We start from the raw sequence: 13,287 nt of genomic DNA, 5'->3' as shown, positions 1-13,287 counted from the left end.
GAATAGCTGTTGATTCTTCTATGAATGTTTGGTAAAACTTCCCTGTAAATACATCTTGTCCTGGCCTTTTATTTGCTGGGAGTTTTTTTTATTACTGCTTCAATTTTATTAGTTGTTATTGGCCTATTCAGGTTTTCTGATTCTTCCTGATTGAGTTTTGGAAGATTGTAGGTTTCTAGGAATTTGTTCATTTCACCCAGTTGTCCAGTTTTTTGGCACATCGATGCTTGTAGTATTTTCTCGTGACTCTTTGTATTTCTTTGGTGTCAGTTTTTATATCCCCTCTTTCATTTCGGATTTTACTTATTTTGGTACTCTCTCTGTGTTTCTTGGTGTGTCTGGCTAAAGGTCCATCAATCTTATTTATCTTTTCAAAGAACCAGCTCTTGGTTTCATGGATCTTTTGTATTGTTTTTTAGTCTCTATGTCACTTATTTCTGCTCTGATCTTTATTATAGCCTTCCTTCTACTTACTCTTGGCTTTTCTTGCTGTTCTCTTTCCAGTTCTTTTAGTTGTAGTGTTAGATAGATTATAAGAGCTTTTCCTTGTTTCTTGAGGTATGCTTTTAATGCTATGAACTTTACTCTCAGGACTGCTTTTGCTGTGTCCCATAGATTTTGGGTTGTTGTGTGTTCATTTTCATTTGTTTCCAAGTTTTTTATTCCTTCCTTGATCTCATTGCTAACTCATTCAGTGTTTAATAACATTCTGTTTAGCCTCCATGTGTTTGAATATTTAGGGTTTTTTTAAATAGTTGTTGATTTCCAGTTTCAGCCATTGTGATCTGAGAAGATGCTTGATATGATTTCACCTTCTTGAACTAGTAGAGATTTGTTTTGCACCATAACATGTGGTCTGTTTTTCAGAATGTTCCATGTGCACTTGAGAAGAATGTATATTCTGCTGCTTTAGGATGAAATGTTTTGTAAATGTCAGTTAAATCCATTAGATCTAGTGTGTAATTTAAGGTCTCTTTTTCCTTCTTGATTTTTTGTCTGGATGATCTATCCAATGATGATAGTGGGGTGTTAAAGTCCCCTCATTATGATTGTATTCCTGTCGATCTCCCCCTTAAGATAACTCAATAACTTTTTTGTGTATATGTTTGTGCTCCTATATTGCTTGTATGTATGTTCATAAGAGTTATATCCTCCTGTTGGATCAATCCCTTTAGTATTATGTAGTGACATTTTTGTCTCTTGTTATGGTCTTTATTTTGAAGTTTATTTTGTCAGAAATAAGTATTGCTGATTCCAAGATGGTGGTAGATTAAGTTGAAGCTACACTGACACTCTCCCCTATTCAAACTGGAATTAGAAATAAAATATAGAAAAAACATCCTGAGTAATCTACTGAAGAATAACGAGAGAAATCGCTTAACCAAATACCTAACATGGAGAACCCATAGAGACTGGTGGGAAGTGCCTAGGCATGAGGGGGCTGGCTGGGCTCCTAGAGGCAGCAGCTGAAGTTCTGGGGAGATATCTCAGCTGTGGGGGGTTCCCACTGAAAACTCTGGGGTCTAAACCCCAAGCTGGACTCCCCAGCCCAGAGCAACAGCACTTAGAAATGTGACCACATAACATCTGGCTGTGAAAATTAGCTGAGAATTCTGTCTGCCAAATAGACACCCCTAGAAATGCAGGCATCCTCTTACAGGCTAATTTACAAAATTTCATCTGCAGTCACTCATCTTGGGCCCCAGCAGAGGGAAGGCAGCATAGACTAGACCTGTGCCAGAAGAATCCAGGGATGCTGGCTCTGAGGGTAGACCTTAGAGGGCAACCATCTGGATTCCTGTACTGATTCTTTCCCCCATACTGCAGAGGACTTCTTTCTCAGGCACACCTTGGCCATCCAGGCAGCTTTTGCTTAGACTGTGTTGGAGGGGAACAGTAGCCCCTCCCATTGCAAAACCTCTCCCTGCACCAAAGGAGTTTACGCCTTTGCTGTGGTCTGCAGCCTGAGGCTCATTAAGAGACTCAGATTAATCAGCTTGCAGGCAAAGGGTGTTCATGGGATACCTTGAGTCTGCCTGATCTACTGCTGGAGCCAGGCCTTGGCAAAGCAGACTTTGGTCTGCATCTGTCCTGTCCAAACATACCTGGCCCCAACAGAAGGAACTACAGACTGTAGATTCATAATAGCTCCTGACAGGGTGCACAAGGCCAGTCTCAAACAGCATCTGATATTGGCCTTCCCCAGAGCCCCTCCAAAAAGACTGGGAGTCCTAGCAGGCTTATGTAATACATAGAAACAAGGCTAAATATGCAGCCAAAATGGGGAGACAAAAAACAAGCCCCAGATAAAAGAACAAGATACTGCCTCAGAAGAAGAGCTAAGAGAAATGGAGATAAGCAATCTATCAGATATAGAGTTCAGAATACAGATTGTAAGACTGCTCAACAGCATGAAAAATGATATGGAAACTATGAAGGAAATTTAGAATGACATAGCAAAAATAAAGAATATATTGGAAAGAATAAACAGACGAGTGGAAGGTGAGGATTGGATCAGCAAATTAGAAGACAAAGTTGAAAAAACATCACTCAATCAGAGATCCAAAAAGAAAAAAACAATTAAAAAACAGGAGAACAGTTTAAGGGAACTGTGGTACAATATGAAATGTAACAATATTAACATCATAGGAGTACCAGAAGGAGAAGAAAGTAGCCAAAGGATAGAGAACTTGTTTGAAGAAATAATGGATGAGAACTTCCCTAACCTGGTGTAGGAAAAGTCACAGAAGTTCAGGAGGCACAGAGTCCCAAGCAAGAAGAACCCATAGAACCCCCACATCCAGACACATCATGATGAAAATGCCAAAAATTTGAGACAAAGAATCCAAAAGTTAGCAAGAGAAAAGCAATCTGTTACCTATAATGGAGCTCCCATAGGATGTCAGCTGATTTCTCAACAGAAACTCTACAGGCCATAAGGGAATGACATGAAGTATTCAAGGTAAAGCAAAACAAGGATCTAAAACCAAGAACACTCTATCCAACAAGGCTGTTACTCAAAATAGATGGTGAAATAAAGAACTTCCACAACAAAAAAAGGCTAAATGGGTTTATACCAAATCAGGATTACAAGAAATGTTAAAGGGACTGTGGTAATAAGAAGTAGAAATAGAGAGAGAAACATAGTGTTAAAGAAACAAAATGGAAATATATAATTACCTATCATAAATAACCTTAAATGTAAGTGGATTAAATACCCCAGTAAAAAGACATAGGGTGGCTGAATGGATAAGAAAACATGATACAAATATATGCTGTCTACAAGAGACTCACCTCAAAACAAAAGACTCACACTGGAAGAGAGTGGAGGGATTGAAAAAAATTTTCCATGCAAATGGGAATGAAAAAAAAGCTGGGATAGCAATACTCCTATCTGACAAAATAGTCTCCAAACTGAAAGCCACGACAAGAGACAATAAAGGTCACTACATAATACTAAAGGAATCAATCCAAAAGAGGATAAAACTCTAGTAAACATATATGCACCCAATATAGGGGTACCTAAATATATAAAAACTTCTGAATGATTTTAAGGAAGAGACCAACAGCAATACATTCATAGTAGAGGATTCTAACACCCCACTGAGTTTACTGGATAGATCTTCTAGACAAAAACTCAGCAAGGAAACAGTGGCCCTAAATGACACACTAAGATAGATTTAATTTATATTTACAGACCATTTAACCCCAAAGCAGCAGAATATGCATTCTTTGCAAGTGCACATTGGACATCCTCAAAGATAGACCGCATGTTTGGATACAAAACATGTCTCTACAAATTCAAGAAAAATAAAATCATTTCATGCATACTCTCAGATCACAATGGCATGAAATTAGAAATCAACTACAGTAAAAACACTAAAAAACAAACACATGGAGGCTAAATAGCGTGTTATGAAATAATGAATAGGTTACCAATGAGATCAAGGAAGAAATCAAAAACTTCTTGGAAACAAAAGAAAATGAACACATATCATACCAAAATCTATGGGTCACAGTGAAAGTACTCCTGAGAGGGAAGTTCATAGCACTACAGGCCTAACTGAAAAAACAAGAGAAACTTCTAATAAGCTATCTAACCCTACAACTAAGTGAAGACTTAGAGAACACCAAGAAAAGTTCAGAGCAAGTACAAGGAAGGAAATAGTAAAGATCAGAGTGGAAATAAATGACACAGAGCCTGAGAAAACAAAAGATTAATGAAACCAAGAACTGGTCTTTTAAAAGATAAATAAGATTGATGAGCCTTTGGCCAGACTCATCAAGAAACAAAATGAGAGGACACAAAATCAGAACTGAAAGAGGTAAAGTATCTATTGACACCATAGAAATACAAAGGATTGTAAGAAAATGCTATGAACCACGGTATGCCAACAAGCTGGACAAAGTGGATGAAATGGGAAAATTCCTAAGAAAATACAATTTTGAAAATTTGAATGGGAAAGAATCCGAGAACCTTAATGGGCCAATAACAACTGATGCAATTGACTCAGTAATAGAAAAACTCCCAGCAAATAAAAACCCTGGTCCGAATGGCTTCATGGAAATTCTAGCAAGCATTCAAAGAAGAACTAACACCTATCCTCTTCAAACTATTTCAGGAAATCCAAGAGGAAGTAGCACTTCCAAGCTATTTTTATGAGGCCACCATTACCCTAATTCCAAAACCAGATAAGACACTACAAAGACAGAGAATTACAGTCTAGTAGCTTTCATGAATGAACACAGATGCTAAAATCCTCAACAAAATATTAGCAAATCAGATCCAGCAATATATTAAAAAGATCATACATCATGACCAAGTGGGATTTTTTCCAGGGATGCAAGACTGGTACAACATTCACAAATCAATAAATGTGATACATCACATAAACAAACTGAAAGACGAAAGTCACATGATCGTATCAACTGATGCAGAAAAGGCATTCAACAAAGTCCATCACCCATTTTTGATAAAAACTGTCAGCAAAGTGGGAATAGAGGGGTCGTACCTCAACATAATAAAGTCCACGTGAGACCAAACTACAGCCAACATCATTCTCAATGGGCAAAAACTAAAAGCACTTCTACTAAGAACAGGAACAAGATAGGGGTGTCTGCTATCAACACTCTTACACAACATAGTACTGAAAGTCCAAGACACAGTGGTCAGACAAGAAAACAAAAAATGCATCCAAATTGGAAAGGAGGAGTTAAAGCTTGTATTATTTTCAGATGACATGATATTGTACAGAGAAAATCTTAAAGATTCCACCAAAAAACTGCAATGAATTTGGCAATGTAGCAGTATACAAAATTAATACCCAGAAATAAGTGCCATTTTTATACACCAATAATGAACTCCCAAAAAGAGAAACTAATAAAACAATTCCATTTACTATTTCAAAAAAAATTAAGATACTTAGGAATAAACTTAACCAAGGAGTTATAAGACCTGTACTTGGAAAAGTACAGGACATTGACAAAAGAGATGGAGGAATATATAAACAGGTGGAAGAATATACCATGCTCATGTGTTGGAAGAATTAACATCATTAAAATACCTTTATTACCCATAACAATCTATAGATTTAATGCAATCCCTATTAAAATGGCATATTTCACAGATCTAGAATAAATAACCCAAAAATTTATATGGAACCAAAACAGATCCTGAATAGCTGCAGCCAACTTGAGAAAGAAGAACAAAATTGGAAGAATCATAATACCAATAATCAATTTGTTTGATTGATCCAAAGTCACTGTAATCTGAAGAACCTAGTACTGGCACAAAAACAGGCATATACATCATTGGAACAGAACTGAAAACCCAGAAATCAACCCAAGCCATTACACTCCATATTTGCCAAAGGAGGCAAGAGCATACAATGGACTGAAAACAGTCTCTTCAATAAATACTATCGGGAAAATTGGACAGGTAGATGCAAAAAAATGAAACCAGACCACCAACTTACACTATACACAAAAATAAACTCAAAAGTAGATAAAAGACTGAAATGTAAGACGTGAAACCATAAAAATCCTAAAAGAATAGGCAGCAACATCTCAGACATCTCTTGTAGCAATATGTTTGCCGATACATCTCATGGGGCATGGGAAACAAAAGAGAAAATAAACATATGGGATTGGATCAAAATAAAAAGCTTCTGCACAGGGAAAGAAACTGTCCATAATTCGAAAAGGGAGCCCACCGTATGGGAGAACATAATTGCCAATGATACATCTGATAAGGGGTTAAGATCCAAAATATAGCACTTATTTACGCCATTTTTTCCCTTTGTGCCTTTGTACCTTTCTCCCTATATTTCTTCATCTTAAAGCAGTTCTTTTGGCATTTCTTGTAATGCTAGTTTGTTGGTACTGAACTCCTTTAGTTTTCTTTTCTCTGGGAAACTTTACTTCAACTTCAGTTTTAAGTAATAGTCTTGGTGGATAGAGCAGTGTTGGTTGCAGGTTCTTGCTTTTCATTACTTTGAAAACTTCATGTTAATACCTCTGGCCTGAAGTTTTTCTGTTGATAAATCCGCTGACAGCCTTATGAGGGCCCCCTTGTTGGTCACTAGTTCTCTCTCTCTTGTGGCCCTTAATAGTCTCTCTTTGTCTTAATTATGATGTGTCTTGGAGTGGGTCTTTTTGGGTTCCTCTTGTTTGATACTCTCCGTGCTTCTAGAATTTGTGTGGATTTCTCCTTCACTAGGTTAGAAAATTTTTCTGTCATTATTTATTCCAACAGGTTCTCTATCCTTTGCTCACTTTCCTTCCACTACATACCCCTATGATGTGGATGTTGTTTCATTTCATGCTGTCCCAAAGTTCCCTTAAATTGTCCTCATGCTTTTTAAGTACCTTTTCTATTTGCTGTTCTGATTGAGTGGGTTTTTTCTACCTTATCGTCTCATTCACTTATTCAGTCCTTTGCTTCATTAAGCCTGCTTTTAATTTCTTCCAGTGTACTCCTTATGTCAGATGAAGTATTCTTCATTTCTGCCTGATTCTTAGAATATCTACATCTTTTCATGCTGATGTAGCTTTCACTAAATTCTTTGTATTTCCCACTAAGTTTCTGGAAGTTCCCATTAAGTGTCCTGTGGTTCTCACTTATTTCCTTGAGCATCTTTATAATCATTACTCTGAACTCTATTTCTGATAACTTGCTTACCTCCATCTACTCAAGATGTTTTTCTGGCAATTTTTCCTTTTCTTTAGTTTGGGGGATTGTTTCTTTGTCTCCCCATATTAGTTGTCTCTGTGTTTCTGTCTATGTACTAGGTATATTTGCTGTCTCCCAGTCTTGTGGGGTGGGCTTTTGTAGTGAATGTCCTGTGGGACCCAGAGGTGTGTTTTCCTCGTACTTCTGATTTGTATGCTCTAAGCGTGTCCCTTTTGTGGGTTCTTTGGGTTTTCCTTTTGTGATTGGGTCTATATTGTTGTCCCATTCATGGGAGGACTGTCCCCTCAGGCTGGCTAACTGTGAAGCTCAGCCACTACCACGTCATGTGAGCTGTTGTACAAGTGCATTCTCTATGATATTTCTTCAGTGCTCCTTAATAAAAATATGTCCAATTAGCGACATTTCTCTTATTTTTATAAGCTGGCTGTGCAGTATTTTAGCTGTAAATCTTGTCTGTGCCAGGGACCAAGGGCACTCAGCTTCTTGTTAGAGTGCAGCCATCTTTGAAGTCCCTCACACTGGTTTTTTATTATAGTGAAATGTGATTCCTTCTATTCTCTGCCTTGTTTAAAAACAAAAGGGAAACAGCCTAACCGTATTCCATTAACTGTCTTCATCCTCAGTTAATTAGGAACTTATAAGGAACCTCAATTCCTGAAGTTGCCATGCTGGGCACTGTCCCATGCTGGCTATGGCATCTAGCAAGGGGAAATAGAGTAGTAATTCTGTGTATAAGCCAACTAGAATAATGGAGTGATTCTTTGCCCATCCTTTCCCACCACTCTATCCCCCTTTTTAAAATCTGAATAATTGCCAAGGCTCTGAGTTTATTGTTCTTTTGTTATTGTTGCCGCTGCTGCTCTTTGGGAATAAGTAGAGAATTCTTATGTAATACATATGACTCCTCCTAAGACTGATAGTTCAGTGATACACCACTTAATGATGGGGATACATTTTCAGGAATGCGTCATTAGGCAGTTTCTCTGATGCGCAAACATCACAGAATACACTTACACAAACCTAAGATGGTATGGACTGTTACACACCTAGGCTATGTGGTATAACACCATCGTATATGTGGTTCATTGACTGTAATGTCATTATGTGGGTAATTACTATAGTTCATTAATTGCAGACATTAGCATTGAAATCAAATTTTTAAAAATTACAGAAATAGAGATTTTGCTACATCTAAGTAGAGAACTATGTTATGATATAGGAATTGGGATATAACACTTCTTTATGTGTAGGCTCTCATGGTATATGAAGTAAAATCTAAGCACTGCACGAGTTTGCTCCATAACCAAATCTATAGTATAGTTGAGTTGCTGAATAACTAAATTTCATTATACACTGATGAAATTTTAACCACATAAATTAACCAGTGTCCAACCTGAAGTTTTCCAAATCCAGAAATATTTTACATAGCAAATATCTGTATAAATTTCTCGTATTTTATGAAAAACATCTTACAAAATTGGCACACAAGCACATGTCTATAAAAAGAAATCCAGTTTTACATTGTCTTTCCTTCCCTTGGTGTCTTCCTCCCAATGTAGGTTTCATGAGAGTGGGACTTTCTGTATGCTTTAGTCTACTACTAAATCCACAGCACCCAGAAGAAGGTTCTCAATGGATATTTGTGACATAACTGTACTTTTTCTATCATTTTATTAGGGAGGTATTCCCATGGGGAGAAAATAAAATTAACTGAATTGCCTGAACATCCTCTATGTACATGAGGATCATTGGCTATTTTAGTAAGAACTAGTTCCCAGCAAGAACACAGCCTGGGATTTAGTCATAATTCAGCCTTATCGATAACATCCTAAACTAAATTCACAAAATTTAATTCAAACTTCTTATCTTGTAATCAGGGATATTCTAATGTATTCCAGAGTATGTGTATGTGGGTGTGTATCTAAAGGAAATATATTTTTATATACTTTTCATATTCATATTTACTTTTAATCATATTAAATTAAAATGAATTAATTTATATAGTAACTTTTGAAATAATTAGGCCCCAGTAGGCTGTTGGCAGAGATAGCTTTTCTGAGCCAACTGGTCAGTGGGTGAAGAGCAAACATAAAAGCTGGATGTGGGAATTGGTGGGAACTCTAAAAAAGACTCTAGCCTTGTTCTTCCTCTTAGAGAACAGAAACTGTAACCCTTACCCAGAACTTATGGGAAAAAAGAACACTCCAGACCAGGGCTACCTATATTCCTAGAATTCTTATGAATATAATTAGAAATTATTAAAAAATAAATTACTGTATGAATTGTGGAATAAGCAGTGAGTGCCTACACTTGTCTTATAAAAAAGATAATGCAATTTTCTTTTTTCTCACTGATTAAAGGTCTTCAAGTCTGGTACCATAAATGATGTTGGCATCAGAATGGCAACTTCCACTTTACAGTGATTTACCTGTGTCCTACCGTGTCTTTAGTGCTGCACAAGCTTTCAAATCTAACAATGCATTGCATAATGGAAATGAAGCTTTAAATATCAGAAACTCAGAACATTTGGAAATGTATGTAGTGCAAATAGTTATTGAAGTATAGAAGATGGAAAGGAGTATTAATTCAGAGTTAAAACCAGTTTCCAATGATGGGGGAAAAGAATCTTTCTGAGTAGCTTTTTTCTCAGATCTTCATTTGCCCTATGCCCCCTCTGTCCCAAAGAAGCCTATTCCCGAGCATGGGAATCCCCATGACACCTAGAAAGAACTTTTAGCATCTTTGGAAATGTTTGTTGTAATTCCTCTTTTAGGTATATATTTTCATGGGTCTCTTTTCTAAACAAAACAAAAAACAAAACAAAAAAATATTTTAAAATTTTAGTAACTAGTTTCAAATCAATTGCTAGTTATTTAAAAACTGCTTTATTTGCCTACATAAAGTCTTGTCCTTCAATTGCTTTGTGTTTGTGTGTGTGGATGATAAGATAGGTCTCTGTGAGTTTGTCTTCTTTGCCAGTTTCTACTGAATATTTGAAACTTTTCACAGTTCTTGAGCTTTAAATCTTTTTCCATTTTTTTTTCCTAACTGATATGCTCTTCTTTCACTTTTCCCTCTTTACTTTTCTTCTTTTATTGAATATCTCTTATCCTTAATTTTTCTGCTTTTTTATCTTTTTGATGCATTAGAATTAACTTCCTAAACTGAGGATTTTTTTAAAGAGCAAATTGTAATCTTTAACCATCAGGTTGGAATCACTTAGTATAATTCTAGAAGCAGCTTCTTAAAGTTAGTAGCATCTGATGAACTGCCTACCTGAGATGAGCCTTTTAAAAATCCATTATTTATATTTATATTTATAAGGTAGTACATGAGCATATTTAAGTATTTTGAAATTAAAAACCTGAAAGTCTATACACCTGGAACTAATACAATGTTACATGTCAATTACATGTCCATAGAAAACTCTAAAAGTCACACCTCCCTATTCCTCTTCACCCCCAAACTGATGACTCAGCAGCAGCCAAATTAAATTTATTTGCTTCTTCACATAGTAATATATTTATAATACAGTTTATTGGTTTATGAATTCTAGACAATGTCAACTTGATATTATGGTAGATGAGGCTAAAGTTGTTTTACCCCACCCCATCTACCCTCCTCCCGTCTTCCAAATAGAGTGAAATTTCTATTTGCGCTCATTCAGCTGGTATGCTTTGTTTCCTCTGTTGTACAACTTTCTATTCTTTCTAGAATTAATAATTGCCTTGTTTATTATTTTATTTGTGCATCCATCATATATATACATATATTTGAATGCTATAGCATATCTATCAAACAACTAAAAAATAACTTTCCCAAAAGCTAAACACAGCAAATCAAACAGCTCCATATTCCTCTCTCTCAAGATTTCTCTCTCATGGCTCTCAATCTTCTTGCTCAAATATGGACTTGCTATCCAAGCACAGCTGTCATTCTGGAGCATTCTTTCATTAACTCTTGGGAATTTTCTTAGTCTCCTACCTAAATCCTCTATTTCCTGTATCTCAAGTCTTCCTTTTTCTTCATTTACTTCCTCTTTTTCGTGGAGCAGATTCTCTAGTAGTTTCCTGATAAAGAATATAAATAGGAGGTAAAATTTTTGAGCCTTTGAATATCAGAAATAATTGGTAATCTGTCTGGGTGTAATGTTTTAGGTTGAAAATAATTTTGCCTCAAACTTTTAAAACATTTCTCCATTGCCATCTACTTTTCCATGTTATTGGGAAGTTTGATGCTATTTGACACCTGACAGTAAAATAATTCAGTAAAGCAGCAGGATACAAAATTAGTATACGTAAATGTGTCACCTTCCTATACACTAATAATGAACAATGAGAAGAAGAAATGAAGAAAACCATCCCATTTACAATTGCATCAGAAAGAATAAAATACCTCGAAATAAACTTAACCAAGAAGGTGAGAGACCTGTACTCAATATAGGATGTTTAAGAAAGAAGTTGAAGGGGGACATGAAAAAATGGAAGGATGTACGGTGCTCATGAATTGGATGGATTAATATTGTTAAAATGACCATACTACCCAAAGCAATTTTCAGAGTCAATGCAATTCTTATCAAAACACCAATGTTCTTCTTCTCAGAACTAGAACAAATAATCCTAAAATTTATATGGAACCACAGAAGACCTCAAATAGCAAAAGCAGTCTTGAGAAAGAAGAACAAAGTTGGAGGTATCAGGTTCCCTGATCTCAAACTATACTATAGGGCTGTAATAATCCAAACAGCATGGTACTGGAACAAAAAAACAGACACATAGATCAATGGAACAGAATAGAGAGCTCAGCAATAAACCCTCACTTTTATAGTCAGCTAATCTAGGATAAAGGAGGTAAAAATATACAATGGAGTAATGACATTCTCTTCAACAAGTGGTGCTGGGAAAAGGGACAGATACATGCAAAAAGATTAAACTGGACCACTTTCTTATGCCATTTACAAAAATAAACTCAAAATATGTTAAAAGCTTAAATACAAAGCCTGAAATCATAAAACTCCTAGAAGAAAACATAAGATATAAACTATTTTACATCAGTCTGAGTAATATCTTTTTGGATACATCCCCTTGAACAAGGAAAACATAAGCAAAATAAACCATGTATGTTTATTAATAAAAATACACATTTCATGATTTGAAACTGATAAATGTGGAAAGATCTGTTGGTAGTAAGGCCAGTGCAGGTGTCAAAGACATCACTACTGCAGTAACAATTGGGGGGGTGGGGAGTGGACTCCTGCAGTACCATGTTTATGAGTATCTGTCATGGCGGTGGTTTGAGAATTTACTGTCCTAACTGGAGGAAATATCTGAGTGAAATGCCACTAGATTTATTATTATTATTATTTTTATTTTTTTAATTTTTGCTGACTGCTTGTCATTTATTTTCTACTTGGTGCAAGGCACAAGGTTACATGGTGTCAGGCAGGTTTGAGTGTGGCTTGGGTAGTAAAGAGCAGGGCTCTCTCAACTTCCTTTTTGGTGTTTTGCTGTTTTGATATAAAAGAACCCATTGCTTCTGCTTGCTGCAGCCTGCCTAGTCGACGGAGTGGGGTAAGGAGGGGGGAAGGAGATAGAGGGGGAGAGGCTCAAAAGAGCCTAGCGCCTCTAGAAGTCTGGTGGCTGGTGGTGGCCGCTCAGGATGGGGACCTGGCGATGGCTTTGCCGGGCTGGCCGCCAGGCTGCTTCCTTGTGGCTTCCCAAGCCAGGTCACAGGTGATCATGGTGCTGGAGGCCTGGGGAGATTCTGAGTGATCTGGGGACTACAACACTGTGGCCATGAATGGGAGAGTGGACTTCCCAAAAAAGAAGCTTGCCCACCAGTGACCCCGGTGGGCCTTGGGGAGACCAGGGTGGTAGGGGATGGCTTGCCCAGGGTACTCAGCACTTCCACAGGAGCTGTTACTGGAAGTGGAACCCAGGCGGCTCTGGTAGTAGTCGTGGGTGGCCACGAGCAAGCCACTGAAGGGGCTGGCTGCCATGCTCTTGCTTGCGGACTGGTGGAAACCTCGGCAGCCACCCCCCGTGGGCCTCAGCGCACTATCACGGGTGGAGGGAACAGGAGCGCTAGGCCACGGA

At 37.2% G+C, this 13,287-nt stretch overlaps 1 long non-coding RNA gene and 1 pseudogene across 1 annotated transcript in view; one reads left to right on the top strand and one right to left on the bottom strand.

Moving 5' to 3' along the window:
* LOC107524409 (uncharacterized) overlaps window positions 1-13,287 on the top strand; it is a 59,320-nt gene that overhangs the window by 14,265 nt on the left and 31,768 nt on the right. The gene's annotated exons all lie outside the window — the stretch shown is intronic.
* Window positions 12,846-13,190, bottom strand: LOC148094253 (pancreatic progenitor cell differentiation and proliferation factor pseudogene; annotated as a pseudogene).

Source organism: Miniopterus natalensis, chromosome 1 (assembly GCF_054644295.1).
Source record: "Miniopterus natalensis isolate mMinNat1 chromosome 1, mMinNat1.hap1, whole genome shotgun sequence".
In the NCBI taxonomy this organism is placed as follows: domain Eukaryota; kingdom Metazoa; phylum Chordata; class Mammalia; order Chiroptera; family Miniopteridae; genus Miniopterus; species Miniopterus natalensis.
Note: the sequence above shows the minus strand (reverse complement) of the source record. Positions and strands in the feature narration are given on the sequence as shown.